At 39.4% G+C, this 18632-nt stretch overlaps 1 long non-coding RNA gene across 1 annotated transcript in view; it reads right to left on the reverse strand.

Annotated features, from left to right (window-relative positions):
- Positions 1–960: 960 nt before the first annotated feature.
- The window catches only part of LOC109202023 (uncharacterized), a 31140-nt gene continuing 13468 nt past the window's right edge, over positions 961–18632 (reverse strand). The window contains exons 3-4 of the long non-coding RNA XR_003219767.1: positions 1951–2034; positions 961–1869 (exon numbers count right to left, since the gene is read on the reverse strand). This is a non-coding gene — a long non-coding RNA (uncharacterized LOC109202023). The remainder of the gene's footprint in view (positions 1870–1950; positions 2035–18632) is intronic.

Consider the following 18632-nt stretch of genomic DNA (forward strand, 5'->3'; position numbering starts at 1 on the left):
GGGCAAGAGGAAAAAAGTTATCTGTGATGATGTTGTGTCTTGTCATTCTGAGTCTACTACACAACTGCTGGAAAATGGTTTCCCTCAAATTCTTCTAAACATCATCCTCCATCTTCCTGAATTCATGGTTGTTTTTCTAATCATTTCAATTTACTGGGCTGGTAAGGAAAGTGCAGTCGTTTTACTAACATTGTTGTGAAAGTGAAATGATATTCTTGGAAAACAGTCACTAATTATTCTTGTTTGTCTGTAGGTACTGAGAGTCAAACACTGACTGAGTCTCAATCAGTGGTTAAAAGGCCTGGAGACTCCCACAGCCTGACCTGTACATACTCAGGGTTTGGTGGTGATTATAATAATACTTGGATCAGACAGGCTGCTGGAAAAGGACTGGAGTGGATTGCTTGGATCTACTATACTGGTAGTGACATCTCCTACTCTCAGTCATTCAGAGGCCGCTTTACCATCTCCAGAGACAACAGCAGAAAGCAGGTGTATCTGCAGATGAACAGCCTGACAACTGAGGATTCAGCTGTTTATTATTGTGCTCGAGAGTCACAGTGACACAAGAGGAAGAAACACTGTACAAAAACTCAGCACATCAAACCAAGTCAGAAAAACAAAACAATGCTCAGTTTGCTTTCTGCAGTTCACTTTGAAAAATTCTTAAAGATCAGCGCACCATCCATCCATCTTCATCCGCTTTATCCGAGGCCGGGTCGCGGGGGCAGCAGCCTAAGCAGAGAAGCCCAGACCTCCCTCTCCCCAGCCACCTCCTCCAGCTTATCCGGGGGAATACCAAGGCGTTCCCAGGCCAGCCGAGAGATATAATCTCTCCAGCGTGTCCTGGGTCTGCCCCGGGGCCTCCTCCCGGTGGGACATGCCCGGAACACCTCACCCAGGAGGCGCCCAGGAGGCATCCTTGTCACATGCCCGAACCACCTCAACGCACCAAAAGAAAGAAATAATACAGGATTATCAGGACCTCATATCATTAAATATTGTATCTTGTGTGTGCTCATTTTTCTCTATGTTATATAATAACAATCTCTGAACTAATGTTGTGAATTATAATTTTCTTTTGTATACACCAAAACATTTTTACAACTGCCAGTTTTAAAATTTAAAATTTGAAATTGGCCAGTGTTAGTATGTAAGCAAAGCAAACTTTCTCACTGACTGTTATATTTATCCTAAACAAGTGCTGTTAAACCTAAATAGATTCTCCCTGTTCACTGAAACATTTATTATTGATGTCTTGATGAATGCTCAATCATCCAGGTAAGGAAATCCCCAAAAGTTGTTTCTGTGGGAGAAACTCATCAGAGTGATGTCTTCATTGTTACTAAACACCAGAGTCCTCTGATGTCAAGCTGCTCATCTGCAGATACAGCTGCTTTCTGTCATTTCCTTTGGATATGGTAAACTGGTGCTGAACTGCCGTGAGCTTAATTTCTTGCTACGACTACCTCAATCAAGAATTGTGATCCACTAAGGAATTTCCCCATTTATTAATTTTTTTGAGTAAAGACTCTCTTCAATTTGTTCAGGTTTGCTGATGTTTTGTGTTACTGTGGTATCGGGCACAGTAATACACAGCAGAGTCTTCAGGCTGCATATTCTGTCCGTTTAAAGTCACTGTCTTGCTTGAAGTGTCCAAGTCAATGCTGAACTTGCTCTTTAGTGAATCTTTATAGTGAGAGTTCCCAGTGTATTTCATCCCAATCCACTCCAGTCCTTTCCCTGCAGGCTGTCTGATCCAAGCTGTCGAGTAGCCAAGAGAATAAGAGACCTGACAGGTGATGGTCAGACGCTGACCTGGCTGCACAATCACAGAGGCTGGCTGTGTCAGCTGTTCACACTTCACACCTGTGGAGAAAACATGTTGAATGTAGTAACAGTAAGAATCAGTGTGCTGTGGTCATAGTGTTTCTGTTCAGTGAGACTCACAGGATCCAGCAGCAGCAGCAGAGCTACAGAGAACATGTTGGTGCTCAAGATGATCTGATGGGAGTGTCTCATCTTGTTCTGTGACTGACAGCATGATATCAGACGTTATATGAGCCTGTGAGGAAGTTTGATTTGCATACAGATGGATGCTGACAGATTATAAGAGAAAACAGATCACACTGTGGCATTTACTATAAGTAGTAAGAAACAATTTTAGTACAATTAAAAGGAAATATTATTTAAAAACAAATATAGTGTTGGATTTATTTTTCTTAAAAACAAAAAGTCCTTCAACTCTCAATTCAGACACGGCAGATAACAATATTTATATGTAAACATCCACCAAAAAAAACAACAACTATACAACACAAATGCTTCACAAAACCAGCTTTATTGCATTTCTGAGTGTGAGGATTGAGTTAAATGTATTTTCTGTAATTTTGGGGAAAAAAACCCTGAAATCAGTGTTTGACTTAGTCTGATGGGTTTTTGTACAGCGTTTCTTCCTCTTGTGTCACTGTAGCTCTTTGGCACAATAATAAACAGCAGAATCCTCTGCTGTCAAGCTGTTCATCTGCAGATACACTTGCTTTCTGCTGTTGTCTCTGGAGATGGTAAACCGGCCTCTGAATGACTGAGAGTAGTAGATGCTACTACTACTGTAGATCAAAGCAATCCATTCTAGATATTTTCCAGCAGCCTGTCTGACCCAAGCTGCAACAATATCACTGCTGAACCCTGAGTATGTACAGGTCAGTCTGTGGGAGTCTCCAGGCCTTTTGACCACTGATTCAGACTCAGTCAGTGTTTGACCTTCAGTACCTAAAAGTGTTAAGAGTTCATTAGTGTAATCACATTTTCCTCACATAGTTTTATTTTTCCAATTAATTAGTTTGTACTTACCAGCCAAGAAATAAAACAGAAAAAGGAAAAATATTAAATAAAAAGGTCTAATCATTGTAACAGTTGTTGTTGTTGCTATTCAGTCTGCAGAGTATATGTTGAGTCTTTGTGTTTTGTGCTGCGGTATATATGAAGTGACATTAGCAGTTTTGCATTGTCTCCTCCTCTTTTGGGTGGTTTCATGCTATAACGTTTTAATTCATGGGGCATAATTTAAACTGACGATATCATGAACACAAAAGACACTAAAAGTCACATAATATGACTTCATAAAAACAATCTACAATTCATTCATGGTCTTAGAGCTCCCCCTCTGGTGGTTTCATGGTATAACTGTTCAGGCACTTTTTGTGTGTGTTTTCTTCAGGTCATGCTGAACACAGTTCTAATACAAGTAATTGTGTGTAGTGTCCATGCTGTCAGTGTTTGTGTTCAATGAGACTCACAGCATCCAGCAGCAGCAGAGCTACAGTTTTCTACAGGGAGCTTCTCTCCTTCTGTTGCAACCAAGTGTATTAAATAAAGTCTCTATGTTAGTCTGGAAGGAAGTTTATTTTTAGTGTACTCTATAAACTACAGAAAAGAAGGTTTTGAAAGACTAACTCAAAGTATTTCTTTATTATTCATTAAAAACTTTTAACACAATTATACAAGGTGAATTTTAATATTTACACTTTAAAATTTAAATACACAGTATTTCAAGTTCAAAGTTCTTGATGAAGCTGTTTGATTGGTTTTTTTTTTGTTGTTGTTGTTTTTAATGTGCTGGACATGCTTTGCATGGTAGAAAGCAAAAGCTGAGTTTTTGTACAGCAGTTTTTCCTCTTGTGTCACTGTGGCCTTCGAGCACAATAATAAACAGCAGAATCCTCTGCTGTCAGGCTGTTCATCTGCGTCAGTCTGCACAGGTCAGTCTGTGGGAGTCTCCAGGCCTTTTAATCACTGATTCAGACTCAGTTAGTGTTTGACCCTCAGTACCTAAAAGTGTTAAGAGTTCATTAGTGTAATCAAATTTTCCTCACATAATTTTATTTGTCCAATTAATTAGTTTGTCCTTACCACCCAAGAAATAAAACAGAAAGAGAAAAAATATTAAATAAAAAGGTCTGATCATTGTAACAGTTGTTGTTGTTGTTCAGTCTGCTAAGTTGAGTCTTTGTGTTTTGTGCTGCGACATATGTGAAGACAGTGAAGAAAGCAGTTTTGCATTGTCTCCTCCTCGTTTTGACACGTTTTAATTCATAGGGCATAATTTAAACTGACAATATCATGAACACAAAAGACACTAAAAGTCATATAATATGATTTCATAAAAATAATCTACAATTCATTCATGGTCTTAGAGCTCCCCCTCTGGTGATTTCATGATATCACTTTTTGTGTTTTGTTCAGGTCATGCTGAACACAGTTCTAATACAAGTAACAGTGTGTAGTGTCCATGCTGTCACTGCTTGTGTTCAATGAGACTCACAGCATCCAGCAGCAGAGCTACAGTTTTCTACAGGGAGCTTCTCTCCTTCTGTTGCAACCAAGTGTATTAAATAAAAAGTCTTTATGTTAGTCTGGAAGAAAGTTTATTTTGTGTACTCCACAAAACAGAGAAAAGAAAGTTTTGAAAGACTAACTCAAAGTATTTTTTTATTATTCATTAAAAAGTTTTAGCACAATTATACAAGGTGAATTTTAATATTTATACTTAAAAATTTAAATACACAGTATTTCATGTTCAAAGTTCTTGATGAAAATGTTTGATTGTTTTTTGTTGTTGTTGTTTTTAATTTGCTGGACATGCTTTAAATGGTAGAAAGCAAATTCTGACTTGGCTGAGTTTTTGTACAGTTTCTTCCTCTTTTGTCACTGTGGCCTTCGAGCACAATAATAAACAGCTGAATCCTCAGTCGTCAAGCTGTTCATCTGCAGATACACCTGCTTTCTGCTGTTGTCTCTGGAAATGATAAAATGGCCTCTGACTGACTCAGAGTAGTAGATGCCACTACTGTCACTCCAGATCAAGGCAATCCACTCCAGTCCTTTTCCTGCAGCCTGTCTGATCCAAGAAGGAGCATAATCACTGCTGAACCCTGAGTATGTACAGGTCAGTGTGTGGGATTCTCCAGCCCTTTAAACCACTGGTTAAGACTGAATCAGTGTTTAACAAAATACATTTTGTTACCAGCCAAGAAACAAAATAGTATCTGTAAAATAACTAAATAAACAGATCTGATCATTGTTAAAGTCGTGAAAGTTGTTGTCCAGTCAAAAGTGTGTCTATTCGATTGAGTTCCAACATTTACTCTTCAACATATATAAATCCAGTGAAAGAAAGAGATTTGCGTTGACTCCTCCTCACTGACAAATACCAATCTTTCTCAAAGTGAAAATTTGAAAAAACAGAAAAGGTTAAGTTTTTTTGATTTAGTCTCTTTTTACTTTATTATACATAAATTCAAATATTGAGACATACAGTGCAGACTTGTTTCATACGACAGGTCCAATATTGTATCCATCTGTTTTTTTAGGAAAGATCTCAAACTCAGAAGTATTCAAAGAAAGTAGCACAAGGTTTGTGTAAATACTAACGAGCAGATTGAAGCATTTAGCAGCTCAGTCGCCACTTTGCTTATAAAGCAGTGTGTTGTTCTGACTGCTATAATAGGTATATGACCCAAAATTTATGTTGGACTGGCTGCTGTGCTCTGATTTTTGTGGAGCAATTTTTTGTGCGTGCTGATAGTATTTGTGTGCATTATCTGGATCCACTATTTCTACTGCAGCACTTGTGTGTAAAATATATGTACATTTGCAGTATTTTCATTTTTTAAATGTCCTGTAAATAAAATAAACAAAATGTTAAAGTACATTAACTAAGATCATTTGAAGATTTCCTGTGCAAAAGTCTAAAAAATACATCAAGTGAAAGCTCTCAGTGCCTGATATATGATAATCAGTTGCTTTTGCTTCCAACAAACCCACACTGAGAAGTTAGATTGAAGCTTTCCGTTACCCCTGAGTGTTTTGGGACAAAAGTTAAACCTGAAAGAAGCAGGAGAACTCACATGGTACATTTTCCTACCAATGTGGTGAAATGGTGAAGGAAAAGGTTGAAACAGTGGCACCTGGGCACACAGGAAACTACAGGTTTTTATGACTATCACAGTGAGAAACTTCATAGTTTTGAGAGAAAAAGGGACTTGACGTTCATGACTAAAGAATTTGATGACACATATTGAAAAACAGGGCAAGGGGGATTCAGGTGTTAAACCTTGTTACAAACACTGTACCACTGAAGTGCTGTAAGGATTCGTGAAAGAAAACCACCAGTTCAAACTGCTTGAACCATAATAAGTTCAACAGGGTAGATGTACTTAAGGAACATGAGACTTTTTCAGATAAATAAAGGCAAATATTGCAAACTACACAAAGGGCAGCCGCTAAAGCGTTTAAGTTTCAAAATAGAACAAACAAAACAGACTACTAAATTGTCAATTCCACTTAGAAACAAAATATTAATTCTAAAAATAAATCTTAGTTTGTTTTACAGAAGAACAGACAAAATTGACTAACTTTTGTCAATATCAAATAAACTGAGAACTAAAAGGAAATTCTCAATCTCTCCTTGTTGTATAGCTTAGCTTTTCAAACAGTTTTAACAGTTACTTTAGTCTGACAAAAACCGAATGACGAATTAGCGCTTTCAGTCAGAGATTGAGCATGCACCGCTTTATTGTATTTCGAGACTTGCTTTCGGGACAATTTACAGTGCACGCTACTCTGTTTTTTGTCAGACTTGAAATAGCCGAAATACCTTCACACTACGGAACTTCTATGGCCTTTCCGTTCGACAAGCTCTCCGGCATTGGAACCATCATCTGTTATCTCTTCGATAACCTTCGGTCACGCTCTCGGTTGATTTTTCTCCAGTCGGCACACTCATTTCCTCCATTACCCGGGCGGCACGGCGGCTGGCTGCTTCCCAAACAAATACAGATGTGCGGCTTGGCACTTGTGCTGTACATAACAAGTCACGTGACGTGACGCTGCGGCTGTGACTGGTTTGGTAACGCTACTTAATTTGGATTGGCTGTTCTTTTTTTTTTTAAGAGCGCAAGAGAGATGAGGCCTATTGCAATAGTTAAATTTTTCTATCGAGAAAAAGTTATTTCGCAATACATATCGTTATCGTTCTATCGCCCAGCTCTACATACTGGTGATGACAAGCTACGTTGTAGCCACAGCCGCCCTGGGGCGCACTGATAGAGGCGAGGCTGCTGGACACTGGCGCCACCAGTAGGCAAGGGATGAAGTGTCTTGCGCAAGGACACAACGACCGAGACTGTCGGAGCCAGGACTCGAGCCGGCAACCTTCCGATTACAAGGCGAACTGCCAACTCTTGAGCCACGATCGCCCGTGAAAGTCACCTCTCCTAAAAGGAAGCAGGAAAAAATCACTGGATGTCATAAAACTAAATCCTGTGTATTCAAGTCATACAGTATGACTGAATTAGATTTTTTTCTTATTAAAAAAAACTTGATTTCAGAAAATATGTAGCATGGATCTTTTAAGCAGTGCAGGACTATTTTTTCTTAGAAATATTATCTTCAATTGATCAGTGGTCTGAGAGCTCATGTTGTAAACAGACACTTAGGGTTTCTTGATCAGCTCTTGATGTCTGTTTTCTGTCAGTCTCTGGATAAAGGAGATTCACTCAGGTCCTTTTCAAGGAGCCAGTCTGACCCAGGACATAGGGTACTCTCTGAATGTCTGAGTGTGTCTGTGGGATTCTCCAGGCCTTTTATTAATGACTTTTTCAGATTCTCTCAGAGCCTGACCATCAACACCTGTCAAGAGCATCAAATCCCACTTTAGATAGTTTGGATGAATAGATAGTCTGGTGATACAAATACATTCTGTGTAATATCAGGGTCTATGAATATTTTCACCTGCCCAGCAGATTGTTAACAGCAGTGGTCCTGTCCTGTAGTTCATACTAGAGATGGCACGATACCACTTTTTAATGTCCGATACTGATATCATAAATTTGGATATCTGCCGATACCGATATGAATCCGATATAGTGTGTTTTTTAATCAATAAAACTGTTTTTTAAATATCTTGCTGCATTTTGTATAAGTTCATACTCAAGTTTAAATAAACAACAACACTGAAGCTATTCTGTTATACCTGTATGTAAAAAATACACTGCACCCAAAATATTTCATAGTTCAGCAACACTGATCAATCTAATAAACTTAAACCTACTCCATCCTCCCTATTCTGGTATTTTAAAGAGTACTTAGCAGAAATATTAAGCAACCTTACTAATAGGGTTGCAAACTCCCAGCAAAAAAAAAAAATAGGGAACCACCCCCCACCCTCCACCTCATGATGCTTAATCGATGTAATCAACTTTAATTTGATGCAGGGTGAAAAAAAATGCACAGAAATAAATTATTTTTCAAGATTAATTAAATAGATTCAACATCTTTCTTCAACAGAATTGCAGAATTCACAGATGGTACTTTCCCAAAGGAAAAAGTACTATAGCTTACTAGGGTATATTAGACTTAACAGTTACTATGTACAGTAATGGACTTCTATAGATTTTACATCAGATTAAAACTTTGGGTGTAAGATTCGGATAATTATTTATTAAAAGCTAGACATTTTAAATGAGAATAAGAAAGAAAAGTATGTCTTTGTGCCCCCTTTTCCCTGTTAATGCCCTATCGGCCCCCCTGGCTAAACTTTGCTAGATCCGCCCCTGCACAGTTACCAGCCGTCAGCTACGTAGAAAAGGATCCTGGTCTACAAAGTAATATTAAATAAATTCTAACAACAGCTTATCAAGCTTAAACGTGCTGCTGTTGTTCAGCCGCTGGTTTCCTCTTTCTGGTGCAAAGTGGACCAAAAACAAAGAAGAGAGACTCGCGACAGAAAAGCCGATCAGCTGATCATTGATCAGTTTCACGATTGAAGTAGCAGCAGGAAGGTGAGGGAGAGAGAGAGGCAGTCGCTCCATATATCGGTTGTTAAGCTTAACGTGGGAATGCTTTACAAACATTCAGAGATGAACTTACACACTTGCTTTACTTCTCTCTGGGATAACTTCCTCGGAGATGAAATGCTGGTTTGGTAGAGAGGCTACAAATACAGGCAGCCGCTCGTGACGCACACTGCTCCGACGTGCTACGGTTATGAGCCGAGTTACGCCATGTCGCAAGTTTTGTGAGGTGCTTTTTTGATATTTAATGGGTCGGAATACATTTTTTATTTCTCGCAGATATCCGATCCAGTAATTTAGGTCAGTATCGGACCAATACCGATATGTAATATCGGATTGGTCCATCTCTAGTTCATACTGCTGAAGTGTAGGTAGGCTATGTCCCTAACTCTCTGTCATCTTCTCTGAAGTCAGATAAGTAGAGGAGACAAAAAAAAGAAAGAAAAAAAAATCATGGTTTTGTATTGTCTCCACAGGGAGAAATAAAGGATTATTCCAATACTGACATACTGTTCATATTCTGTACCTTCACACATGGCCCTGGCTAACTATGACCGAGGTAAGGAATTTCACCATAAGTGTGTCTGTTATTACACAATGTCTACCTGATCTTGAACTACATATCTGTTGAAATGGTGTAAATAGTCTGACATTAATAAACTGATGATTAATCATTAATAAATGTTTTAGAGAACAGGGAGAATTTATTGAGGTCTAACAACATTTTTTCCTGGGTAAATATAACAGTCTGTGAGAACTTTGCTTTGCTTTCAGGCTAACATCAGTGTTGGGCAAGTTACTTTGAAAAAGTAATTAATTATAGTTACTAGTTACTTCTTCAAAAAAGTAACTGAGTTAGTAACTGAGTTACAAGATTCTAAAAGTAATTAATTACTTGAAAAGTAACGATTGCGTTACTTTAAAAAAAAGACTGTTTTGTGCATTTTTCCACCAACACGAAAGGGCTGTTTTTTGTTTAGTTTTTTTGGTGATAAGCAGTGAGTTTTACGTGGCCTATCAACACAATTTAAAAACCGGTATATATCACCTTGTTGCTTTGTCATCTTGAAGTGGTCATGTTTGTTCTTTCTCCGTCAAACAGCAGTGCTCATGCGATTGTTTTGCCCCCTTAGCTCCAGGGGTTGTGTGAAAAAGTGATTATCTGCCAGAAAGTGATTGCTGTCCGGGAGGAACGCATGCAGCTGCTTAAAGCTGCAGCACCCAGATTACTAACGTAGACAGCTACTTCTGTCCAACTGATATAACGTGCGGTAAGCTGAACACAGCTTCAACCGTCTGTATGTTGAAAAATAGTAACGCAACCGCATTTTCTTGTTAGTAATGGTAATGACGTTGTAACGATAGAAATAGTAATTAGTTAGATTACTCGTTACTGAAAAAAGTAAACCGGCCTCTGACTGACTCAGAGTAGAAGCTGCCACTACTGTCAACCTAGATGAAGGCAATCCATTCCAGTCCTTTTCCAGCAGCCTGTCTGATCCAACCAACATGAATATCACTGCTAAACCCTGAGTATGTACAGGTCAGTCTGTGGGAGTCTCCAGGCCTTTTAACCACTGATTCAGACTCAGTCAGTGTTTGACTCTCAGTACCTACAGACAAACAAGAATAATTAGTGACCGTTTTCAAAGTATATCATTTCACTTTCACAACAATGTTAGTAAAACGGCTGCACTTTCCTTACTAGCCCAGTGAATTGAAATGAGAAGGAAAAACAACCATGAATTCAGGATGATTCATTGTCAAGACGATTTGTCTCTGCTCCGTGTACAGTGGTGGTTAATCATGTATTCCCTGTCTTATATTTTGCATAATGTCTTCAAACATGGTAGAGAGCATAGTTTGCATCAGCTCCTCCTCCTCAAAGACAAACACATCCTCTCCTTTAAGTTAAAATTCAAGTTAGCACATCGCATTTTGAATTATTCAGGCCAACCTTGAATGCAGAAACAATATGTATTCACTTTTTTTCCTCAGGTCACCCATTCATACAATATTTAATACGGTGATCTAACAAGGAAATAAAAACCTTAAGTTCAAGGATCTCTTCTAAGAGAGTGTCTCTGCCCCCCCCCCCCCCCCACACACACACACACGCACATAAAACATATTAAGGATTATACATTAACATAAAACTGTTGTCGGAACCATACTGAATTTCGCCAGAGAAACACACACACACACACACATATGAAGAGAGAGAGAGTATGCATTGTATGCAAACGGCTACCAAACAGCTATCATAATTCGTCATACAATGAGAAAGGACAAATCAACAATTGACAATGACTAATTAATATTAAAATCTGTAACATAATGTATTGTTTGGAGTTTAGTCTGTTACTGTTACTATTTTTACCATTTTTACCACTTCTACAATCTGGTAGAAGGTTCCGCATCATCCGGGCAAGGACAGAGAGACTCAAGAAGAGCTTCTATCCTCAAGCCATCCGGACCCTAAACCAACACCCACCCACCCCCCCGCCCCACACACACACACACACGCCATCTCACATCATCTATAATTGACTGAGACTCTCCTCCAGACACTCAATTCCTTTAACTTCCTTTAACTTTAAATATGTTTATATTGTCCATTCTGTAAAATAGTCAGATGTCTATTCATATTAATGTACAGAATTCACCTGCTGCTGCTTCTACTGCACATTCACCCAATGTATATACTATATATATATTTATAATGCTATTCCTCTACCCCCCCCCCCCCATGTTTTTGCACATGTCGAGGATCGTGTCAGGATACATTTCACTGTGTGTTATACTTGTATAACTATGCATGTGACAAATAAAGAACCTTGAACCTTGATTTCTTCTTGGAGCAACTGTAACTCACATAATTTCCTTAGGGATTAATAAAATATTCTGATTCTGATTGTTTCAGGATGACCTGCCATTATCCAATGACACATCTGCTTACCTGTATCTTTTGCTCGTTTCTCCTTCTCCTCTTTTCTGTTTTTTCTAAACTGAGCACCTGATGGCTTTGAACTTTTCTTGTCCATCTTCCTGGTTTTAATTTTGCACTCCAGTATAAACACCCATCCCCCAACTCGAGGATCACCACGACATAACCTAACAGACCTACACCTTAGTTCACAGATTCACTTTGTCTATGGTTTATTTCTGGGATTTCACACAACCCAGGATTCAAATCATGAATACATAATGGGCTTGGATTTACAACATTATGAATGAAATGCGCTCTATTTGGAAGCAGCCGGCCCCTCCCCTTTCGACAGATAGTGTGTGAGACTTTAAATCATCAAACTGTAAATTATGAATTTTAAATTGTTATTGATCCCTTTACCCCTGGTCCTAAAGTGTATATTTATTTTCTTACTCTTCTTATATTTATTGTTTGTTTACTTGCACTGCTGTAACTGGAGCCTCGTCGTCTCGTCTCTCTATATACTGTACTAAGTTTACTTTGACTTCAGCAGAGAGCAGGCGCACCGAGGGCTCTCGCGCTCACTTTTCGCGTATAGAATTTTGAAAAAACATCGGTGCAGATTATAAGTCTGTATCATAATGTCTGGTGTTTTCGTGTTTGTTGTTTTGTTTTCATTTTGTTTTATTTTGCGAGTTGGTTATTAGATGCTGCTCCAGCCAGCCAGAGAATCCCCCGCCGCCCCGCCCTCTCCTCCCTGTGCCGCAAGCAGCAGGCGCACCTCGCAAACGGAGGGCGCCCTTACTCCCAGCAAATGGGCGATAGAAAACCTATCGGTGCCTACGACTTTCCCAATATGCGCTGGCTGATGTCGGGGCAGCATTTTTTTGTTTTGTTTTGTTTTGGGTTTTTTTTGCCGATGCCCGTGATACCACCCCCCACCACGATGCCGCCCCGGGCAACCGCCCGTGTCGGCCGTATCAAAAACCGCTACTGCCTGTATGCAAAAAATACACTGCACCCAAAATATTTCATAGTTCAGCAATACGGATCAATCTAATAAACTTAAACTTACAACAGCCTCCCTATTCTGGTATTTTAAAGAGTACTTAGGGGAAATATTAAACAATGTAACTAATAGAGTTGCCAACTCCCAGCAAAAAAACATCCGGTCTTTCAGTCTGACGTCATTAGCCATGTGTGGGCCCAAACTCCGCTGCAGGTCCCTAAGTCAAATGATCACTGCAGCATTACTGAGAGTTGAAAAACTGTCTAAATTCTTTCATCTGTAATAAAATGGTCAGTGTGGCTGCTCTACCAGGTGTAACAATTAAATTTAACATCCAGGCATCCATGAAAATAGAATTTATGATATTTAACGGAGTTAGAAGTTAGCAGGGAGTTAGCTCGCTAGCTTCCATCTAAATATAATATACCATGTTCTGACTGAGGGATTTATGAAACAAATTAAAACGTACAGCTTTGGTATCACTTCCAACTGTTAAGGTTCTAATATTGAGGAGGAATCCAAAATAATAACCACTGATTCTCCGGGTGCAATTAGACGAAGATTTTAGTGTACACACATGCGGAGTCCAACACTGTTCAGATTTCAGGGTTGAACTAACTTACAATAGTCAGAACAAAGACTTTAAAGGGTTGGGGGTGATACTGCTCCCCCCCCTTCTGTTGCCAAGCAGACTCAATACAGCATACGTCAATCCAAAACCACAAACGTTCAGTTAACTTTGAACACAGTTTAAAAAAGAACATTGTCTTCGGCTCGAACCCAGGTGCTTCCTGTCACCATCCTGCCCAGGCTTATCTTCTGGAACATCAGGTCCACGTTCTGCACAAACTGTCACTCATGCAGGCACAACTTTGCAGTTGCAAGCAAAACATAATTAAACTCTTACCTATATAAAGGAGTCTAATACTGTGTGTGTGTGGGTGTGTGTGTGCTGTCCTTTATTTCACCCTTCACTTCATAACCTTTCCACTCGACAGAAGGCCAGCCCGTACACAACTGAAACTATGTGTGTGTATGTGTGTAATAATCTTGACTTACATGTAAAATATATAAAACAAATGTTTCAATCTAATACAACTACTTAAAGCATAATCAAAGCTTAATCAGAAATATAAATGCATCAAAGATGATAATAGCATCATCCAAACTGCTCCTCAGAATTATTTGCACTGAGACTGTGCTTTCGGTTTCACTTCTGCAGAAGCATGCAACTTCAAAAACATGTAACTTCCTGTCTTTACACAGAGTATATTTCCTGTCCCTGCAGTCTACACAGAAACATTTAAGATTATAGGAGCATTGAAAAGCATTTAAAATTATAGATTCAACTCAACAGTTTAAAGTGGTTCTTACTGGACTTGTAATAAAGACTAATATAATACCAATATATTTGAACATCTGAATGCATCTGGATGCAACATCACTATTAATAATGAAATGGTAATGATGATTATAGAAATAGCAGCAAATAATAGCAGTAAAATATTTCTACTCTTCACACAACATAAATGAAGATAGGAAAGTAAACAGCAGTGACATTTGTAGGGTTACTGAAGTTGGGCTAGCTGGTATATAACGATGTGCTACGTGATCGCTAGTGCGACAAAGCTTTGTTAACATAGCATAAACAGTAAAGCTGGAGGATGAATGCTAACGAACGGAGGACTTTTTTCCACTCGATAAAAGTTCATGTGAGGGTTCCCAATGGTTAGGGGCAAGTGCAATCGCATGGCAGGATGCTGTAAACGTCAGTCAGGAGAACCACCGAGATAATCCATCCACAATACAAGGTTAGTCATTAATATACTGCTCCATGGGCTGGGCTGTAGTTACATCTTAAGGGTTTAAAAACTGAGCTTTAAAATGATTAGCTGTAATAAAAACCAAGAGAAGCCGACAGTGATCACTGACTGTTTTTAGGGACTTGTTGAGATTAAATACAACAAGATACAAAGCATTACATCATGTTAAAAACACAACAGCCTTATTAAATGCAGGCTACTTTGGGCCTGGAAGCAGGATTCGTCACGTCATCACTTAAAGACCGTATAGGGAACCACCCCCCACCCTCTGCCTCATGATGCTTAATCCATGTAATTGACTTTAATTTAATGCATGTGTAAAACAAATGCACAGAAATGAATTATTTTTCTACAATTATTAAATAGATACAACATCTTTCTTTAACAGCATTGCAGACTGCAGAGATGGTACCTTCCAAAAGAAAAAAATACTATAGCCTACTAACTATTAGAATAATAGTTACTATATACATTAATGGACTTCTATACATTTTACATCAGAATATAACTTTGGTTGTAAGATTCAGATAATTATTTTCTAGACATTTTAACCCTCTGGGCTCCAGGGTATAATTGGCCGTTTTTGACTACTTTTGATTTTACCTCTATATTTCACCTTTAAAATGTGTTTTTCTTGCCTTGTTTGGTATCATTATTTTCAGCACAACCTCAAATATCTGAAATTTGAGTTATTTTTTCATTTTGGTATACTATATTAGCACAGTTGATCTAAGTTCAGACAAAAAATTCAAAATCCGAGTGGAAAAAAGTTATATTTTTTACTGTAAAACCCACAAACATGTTTAACGAATCATTTTCATAACTTGAAATGCAAATAGAAATTGTACATTTCTAAAAATTATGCACAAGTTTTGCAAACAACAAAGTTATATGGTACTATTTACCTAAAAATGCAGCCAAGGCCTCAGGCGTTTTTTATATAACCATTTAAATCTATTTACAGAACAATCAGGTGTGCTGCATCAAATAAGAAGGCACACAAATTATTTGTGCCAGTCCAAAAAATGTAGTTTTTGTTCAGTATAAGACAGAGGAGAACACCACAGGCCTAAACCCTGCAGGTCTGACTGCAGGAGGTGCATCAGTCCTGTTTTCCACGTGGGAACAGTGTTTATACTGGAATCCACCTTTGACGGCTTTTTTTGGAGAAAATATGAAATTCAGCAGTCTAACTGACACACAATGCAAAACAATAACTACACAACAAACTAACTATAGCCTCCAAACACGCTAAACATCACTAATGTCTCACATATGAAAACTCGCTCTCTCTCTTTCTTTCGCTCGCCCGCTTTCCGTCGTGGGTGTCACTCCTAAAAACTTCCCCTTCTCCCTAAGCAACCAAATGTCACATGTTGCCATATCATTTTTTTGATTGGCTGACATGGTAAACTGTAACACCAATAGGAAAGGGGTGTTTTTTCTTTTTCTTTTTTCACTCGGAAGCGGAGAGTGTTTGCTAGCGCTGTTTGTAGAAAACACAGTTTTTACCGTTCTTCCCGCTGTAAACACCACTGTTTTGTTTCTGAAAAAAACATCGCGTGTATTTTTTATCATAACTCTGGCTTTACGTGGCCCATCGACACAATTCAAAAACTGGTATATAGTTTGAAGTCCACACTTTCGACCCAAGTTGGAATGGAGACTCTGACTCGCTGCATCTTGTAGCTGTGTCGTCTTAAATTGGTCATGTGATTTTGACGCGCCGGCGCGTCCGGCGACCCCAGAGGGTTAAATGAGAATAAGAAAGAAAAGTATTTCTTTGTGCCCCCCTTTCCCTGTTAATGCCCTACTTGGCCCCCTGGCAAACTTTGCTGGAACCGCTCCTGCACCGTTACCAGCTGTCAGCTACGTAGAAAAGGATCCTGGTCTAGAAAGTAATATTAAATAAATTCTAACAACAGCTTATTAAGCTTAAACGTGCTGCTGTTGTTTATCCGCTGGTTTCCTCTTTCTGGTGCAAAGTGGGCGATAAACAAACAAGAGAGACGGACTCGCGACAGAAAAGCCGATCAGCCGATCATTGATCAGTTTCATGATTGAAGAAGCAACAGGAGAGAGGGGGAGAGAAGAAGAGGTAGTTGCTCCATATATCGGTTGTTAAAATAAAAGAAAACTCAGAAGCGTCTGTTTGTTGTTTTATTATTATTATTATTATTATTATTATTATTATTATTATTATTATTATGCTTCATTTTCATATACTGGGGTATCATTGACCCCACACTGTCGCAGCAGCTTCTATGCGTTGCCGCCAAGTGCTACATTTTCTTTCCCGATCCCCTGATGAACCCATTACAATCACTCTGGGGCACTCAACGACCCCGAATGATCGCGCTGTGTGTTTTTCATTTTTCGTTCATCCGTCTCTACTGAGGGTGGGGGGTACTCTGGGACCCCCGGGGTCCGGAGCTGCCCCGAAGGGGAGCACGAGGATTAATCAGAGCTTGAGTGTGACTAGGGAAATGTTAATCAAAGCACAGCAGCGTGGTCCTTCGCTGGTGCCTTGTTTTTCCTCTGTTGTGGGCAGAGAGGGATCTAAAGCTCCAGTAAAATATTTCATTGAGAATGGTGTGCTGTTGAGATCTTGGTCTCCTGACTCAACTGATTTACATAGAGTAAATCAGGTTCTGGTGCCCAAGAAATATAGACTTCAGATTCTCAGTCTTGCGCATGATGCCAGCTTGGCTGGACATCTTGGTGTCAAAAAGACGTATCACCGTGTGCTACGTAACTTCTTTTGGCCTGGACTAAAATCAGATGTGGTGAAATATTGTCGGTCGTGTCATACATGCCAGGTAGTGGGAAAGCCAAATAAACCGATTCCACCAGCACCTCTTCACCCAATTCCAGCGCTCGGTGAGCCGTTTGAGAGAGTTCTGTTGGACTGTGTGGACCCGTTGCCCAAAACCAAATCAGGCCATCAGTACATATTAACGGTAATGTGCGCCGCCACTCGTTTTCCAGAGGCAATCCCATTACGCACATTAAAGGCAAAGAACGTTGTGAAAGCCCTCACAAAATTCTTTTCAACTTTTGGTTTACCCAGCGTTGTTCAAACTGATCAGGGAACAAACTTTATGTCAAAAGTGTTTGCCCAGGTTTTGAAGGAGTTAAAAATCTAACATCAAACATCCAGCCCTTATCATCCAGAGAGTCAAGGTGCGGTGGAACGGTTTCATCAAACCCTAAAAACCATGCTGCGCAAGTACTGCCTTGAGTCAGGTAAAGACTGGGATGAGGGACTTCCACTTTTGCTGTTCGCTGTCAGAGAAACCACTCAGGAATCCCATAGGTTTTGGACACACTGTGCGCGGTGCCCTGCAACTGCTTAAGGAAAAATGGTTGTCAGAGTCGCATCAAGCCGAACATAATGTGTTACATTATGTTTGCAGTTTTAAAGAGCGTCTTTTCCATGGATGTCAACTGGCCCGTGAAAACCTGGAAAAAATGCAAGGTAACATGAAAGCCCGGTATGACAAAAAGTCGGTGGTCCGAAATTTTGCTCCTGGTGAAAAAGTTCTGGTGTTGCTTTCTTTAGTTGGGTCTTGCCTCCATCCTCAGTTTTCTGGTCCCTATGAGGTGGTCAAAAAGATGAGTGACACTAGCTATGTAATGAACTCCTGACCGAAAGAGAAAACTGAGGGTTTGCCACATTAACATGCTTAAACGCTATGTTTCCAGAGAGGACGCAACAGGTGACAAAACCTCTCCCATTGCGCCTGTCTCTGTGCGTTCGGCACCACCATTATATCATCTGATGACTTGATTGAGAAGAGCGGTTGTTTGCCTGTGGCCCGTTTGAGAAACTCAGAAGTGTTAGAAAACTTAGATTCTTTTCTGTCGCATCTGTCAGATTCTGCCCGCAAAGATATCATCGATCTGATTGAATCTAATTTGTTGCTTTTTTCTGACCATCCTCGGCAAACATCTGTGCTGTTTCATGATATCGTTGTGGAAGTTGATAAGCCAATAAAACAACACGCTTACAGAGT

This window comes from Oreochromis niloticus, linkage group LG4 (assembly GCF_001858045.2).
Source record: "Oreochromis niloticus isolate F11D_XX linkage group LG4, O_niloticus_UMD_NMBU, whole genome shotgun sequence".
NCBI lineage: Eukaryota > Metazoa > Chordata > Actinopteri > Cichliformes > Cichlidae > Oreochromis > Oreochromis niloticus.